Below are 4,987 nucleotides of genomic sequence, written 5' to 3'. Positions count from 1 at the left end.
ACTGTCACAAGAAACATGCAGATTCACACATTCAGTGTTGATGCTTTACAGTGAAACCCTGGAGTGGTGGTGGCATAGTGGGCTAAAGCACATAACTGGTAATCAGGAGGTTGCTGGTTTGATCCCCACAGCCACCACCATTGTGTCCTTGAGTAAGACACTTAACTCCAGGTTGCTCCGGGGATTGTCCCTGTAATAAGTGCACTGTATAGTACATTGGTACTCAGAAGGTTGCTGATGGTGATGGCGTAGTGGGCTAAAGCACATAACTGGTAATCAGGAGGTTGCTGGTTTGATCCCCACAGCCACCACCATTGTGTCCTTGAGTAAGACACTTAACTCCAGGTTGCTCCGGGGGGATTGTCCCTGTAATAAGTGCACTGTAAGTCACTTTGGATGGTGATGGTGTAGTGGGCTAAAGCACATAACTGGTAATCAGGAGGTTGCTGGTTTGATCCCCACAGTCACCACCATTGTGTCCTTGAGTAAGACACTTAACTCCAGGTTGCTCCGGGGGGATTGTCCCTGTAATAAGTGCACTGTAAGTCACTTTGGATAAAAGTGTCTGATAAATGCATACATGAAACATCTCATATGTTTGGTTCAAAAACATAACAAGTGACAAACTACACAAAATTACACAACACAACATGTGATGAAGTAAATGACTCAGGAAAGAACATTGAGCTCCATCAGTTCTCCGGCAGCACCAGATCTCATTTCTGTCTCGTGTCAGTCATTCGGTGAGCGAGACCCTGCCTGTGACCTTTGACCTCCTGTCAGGCTTCTTGCCCTGAGAAATACTTCATAAAGAGACAGTTGACAGCGTTCTTTTATGGTGTTATACCACTACACCACTGCATCCTAATTCACACGTGTACCTCCAATGAAACACTTGGTGCAATTGTTTTAAAGAGGAGTTTTGCTTCTTTATTTGATAGTTACAGGAGAGAATGACAAGAACTGATCTTCAGTGGAATCTGTAAATGTTGCAGGTCAGAATTGAACCTGTGTTACCCACATAAGTGCCACAGCTGCATGTGTCAGGAGTGTGTGTGTGCTGCTAACCGCTGTGCCATGGCTCCAACTCAGTGACTCTTATGTTATTCTAAACATACGGAAAACCTTTTGTTTACTTGTAAATAATGAACCAGCATTCACCATCTTATTATGTCAAGCTAATGTCGTCATAAACAGTGTGTCAGAATGAACGCTTTTCCTTTCTGCTCTAAAGTGATGTCATGTTAGATCAGGCCACGCCCACGACTGGTGACGGACTCCGCCCTATTGTCATAGCTCCTCCCCTGAGTGATGTACACACAGTCTGCTGGAGCAGATACAGTGAGAAGAATAATGTCTCATAAGTGTCTGTTGTTGCTGTAAACATAAGAGTCTTCATGTACTCCCGATATCAGAGACACTGAAGACGCAATGGACAAGCTGGACTGGTAATCTGGCATACCGGACATTATCCCCGTGGGCCGACTCACTTTGGGACTGGCCATCGGGAAAACCGAGCAGGCTGGTGGGTCGGCCGCGGAATAGGCCGCAATAAGCTAAAATGAGCTGTTGCGTTATGCAGAACAGACCACAAAATGGCGGTGCAATATGCAGAATAGGACAGCGAACGCCCCCCGCTCAACTTTTGGGCAGTTGCTGTGTAAAATCCCGGGACGATCTCTCTTCCCAGTCCTGTCTGAACTCCGGTATTTAAACTGTCAGTCATATCGGTTCTGATGTGTTTGTTGCTGTAGTAACCGAAGCACTAGCTGTAAAGGCACAGCCCTGTTCTGGAAAGGGGGCGGGGAGCAGCAGCAGCTCATTTGCATTTAAAGAGACACACACAAAATCACGTACTTTTGATTCCACCCAAAAAGAGGCATTTATAACATGATTTAATAAATTATCCATGAGCTGAAACTTCACAGACACATTCTGGAGACACCTGAGACTTATATTACATACTGTAAAAAGGGGAATAATAGGTCTAATTTAAATCTTCACACATGTGTCTAAAGATCGTCTCTGTTTATGTTTTTTGAATGGCGACCTGCATGATTTGTTGGACAAATGTTTTTCAAATATTAAGCATATTTATAAAAAAAAAGATTATTTTACTCAAGCCAACATTTCTTTTCTCAAGACACTCCAGATGGTTACACCATACGATATGTTGACTTTACAGGAATATGGTGTATTGAAGTAAGTGCTTTGTGTAAATGGTATTTTTACTGTATTTGTAAATAAATGAATAGATATGGAAAAGAAGTGTCATTGACCCATATACTGATGACAAACAGTGTTTAAACTGTGATTAATGACACAACACATGAATGACTGATCGAGTTCTGTTCCAACACTGACTTTAACATCCAAGAACCGCTTTGAGAAAACACAGACGTTCCTCCAAATCAAATATTTGGAGTCTGAGGAATGTCGTTTCTGCCTCCCGGTGTTCTTCTGTTGCCCGCGGGATCACTGAGGAATTCTCTAAAAGACTTTGTGAACCAGAATGATTGTGTTGTTTGCTTTGAGTTCATATTCCCTACCAACAGGGGCGAGATACTTCACTCATTTTCATGAGGATATAAATGAGGCGTATGCTTGACTTCACTTTGAAGCATATTGCAACATTAATTCCCCCAAAACGATGCATTTGTTATTAAAGGAACGACTCACAGACCAGACAAACATTAAACGAGGCGCTGTATCTGCTCGTCTGTGATCAGAGTTCTGCTGATTCATATTTATCCAATATTGATCCTTGTTTGCACGTGTAAAGAATGTTCCCGAGCCCCCTGTTGTCAGCGTTTGACGGCGGTGCTTTTGTCTGGTCTCTGGCAGTTATTCATTGGAACGCAATGGCTCCTTTAACCTGTTTCATTGATCTCTGGGTTTCTCCCATTAAAGCATGTGTGTCTCTCCAGCGGGGGGGTGTTCGGGGTCCCGTGCCGCCTGTGGAGTGCCCGTCTATGCCTCTGGAGGGCTTCAGCATCATTTTGTGCTGTTGTTCCTCCGTCCACCTTATTTGTTGTAAATAGCAGCTCATTACAGGCGGCCAGACATGAAGCGTCTGTCACGGCTCACGGCTGTTTGTAATTCTGTTGTGCTCGAGGAACAATCGTCCCTAAGGAAGCACTTGATGGTTCTCGTGAGGTTCAGACTTACATTAGAGAATGCCTGATGTTCATCCTCTTTATATAAGCAAGTTTGGACCGTTTTATATGACACAGATGTATTGAGAACGTTCTAAACGGAACATATATCTGCGTCTGTTGCATACAGTTTACTGTGTCATTTATTCATAGTGAATAAAATACAATTGAAATTATTAAAAGAATGAATAAATAAATGCACACATATTTCTCGGTCAACACTAAAGGTTACAGTCCTCGACATCATAGTAACATGCTTATGATGAGCAAAATTATTATTATTTTTTTTTATTATGTATGCATCAGTGCTGTCAATCGATTAACATTAGGAGGAGTGGTGGTGGTGTAGTGGTCTAAAGCACATAACTGGTAATCAGAAGGTTGATGGTTTGATCCCCACAGGCACCACCATTGTGTCCTTGAGTAAGACACTTAACTCCAGGTTGCTCCGGGGGGATTGTCCCTGTAATAAGTGCACTGTATAATACATTGGTAATCAGAAGGTTGCTGGTTTGATCCCCACAGTCACCACCATTGTGTCCTTGAGTAAGACACTTAACTCCAGGTTGCTCCGGGGGGATTGTCCCTGTAATAAGTGCACTGTAAGTCACTTTGGATGGTGATGGTGTAGTGGGCTAAAGCACATAACTGGTAATCAGAAGGTTGCTGGTTTGATCCCCACAGTCATCATCATTGTGTCCTTGAGTAAGACACTTAACTCCAGGTTGCTCCGGGGGGATTGTCCCTGTAATAAGTGCTCTGTATAATACATTGGTACTCAGAAGGTTGCTGGTTTGATCCCCACAGTCACCACCATTGTGTCCTTGAGTAAGACACTTAACTCCAGGTTGTTCCGGGGGGATTGTCCCTGTAATAAGTGCTCTGTATAATACATTGGTACTCAGAAGGTTGCTGGTTTGATCCCCACAGTCACCATCATTGTGTCCTTGAGTAAGACACTTAACTCCAGGTTGCTCCGGGGGGATTGTCCCTGTAATAAGTGCACTGTAAGTCACTTTGGATGGTGATGGTATAGTGGGCTAAAGCACATAACTGGTAATCAGAAGGTTGCTGGTTTGATCCCCACAGTCACCACCATTGTGTCCTTGAGTAAGACACTTAACTCCAGGTTGCTCCGGGGGGATTGTCCCTGTAATAAGTGCTCTGTATAATACATTGGTAATCAGAAGGTTGCTGGTTTGATCCCCACAGTCACCACCATTGTGTCCTTGAGTAAGACACTTAACTCCAGGTTGCTCCGGGGGGATTGTCCCTGTAATAAGTGCACTGTAAGTCACTTTGGATAAAAGCGTCTGCCAAATGCATAAATGTAAATTTGATTACATAATATACCATTTAATTAATCAAATTAATCATAATTAATCACATAGATAAAACTTTGCTGAAAAGTCCTGAAAAGAGTCTGAATTCTGAAAATTAAAATGCATTACACTATTGTGGCACATGAGTAAAGCATTGATAGGTCAATATAACAATAAGTGGCTTTAGAATGCAATATGTTGTTTATTTCCATTTAATTGAACATAAGACATGGTCGGGACAGCTTTGAGTACAATCTTTGAGTTGACATCTTGTAAACACAGTAATTCCGACATGAATGGAACTCGTTATTCCTAACAAAAGTCCAAGATGCTCAGCTGCACTCGACTATGATGGCTAAAAATGGTGCACTCAAATGTGATGCCCAAAGTGCTGTCTACCTAGGCAGCTCACTAGGTTTTGAGCGGCAGCCCGTTTCTGCAGCGTTTTTATGCGCGTCCTGCGCAGTGACGAGCCGCATGAAGCACTTCTGTCATGAGACCAGTCACATG

General features: G+C 43.0%; 1 protein-coding gene across 1 annotated transcript in view; it reads left to right on the top strand.

Moving 5' to 3' along the window:
- The window catches only part of LOC127630389 (uncharacterized), a 320,692-nt gene that overhangs the window by 52,704 nt on the left and 263,001 nt on the right, over positions 1–4,987 (top strand). The gene's annotated exons all lie outside the window — the stretch shown is intronic.

The sequence above is a fragment of the Xyrauchen texanus genome, chromosome 37, assembly GCF_025860055.1.
Source record: "Xyrauchen texanus isolate HMW12.3.18 chromosome 37, RBS_HiC_50CHRs, whole genome shotgun sequence".
NCBI lineage: Eukaryota > Metazoa > Chordata > Actinopteri > Cypriniformes > Catostomidae > Xyrauchen > Xyrauchen texanus.
This window is presented reverse-complemented; position numbering and strand designations above follow the sequence as displayed.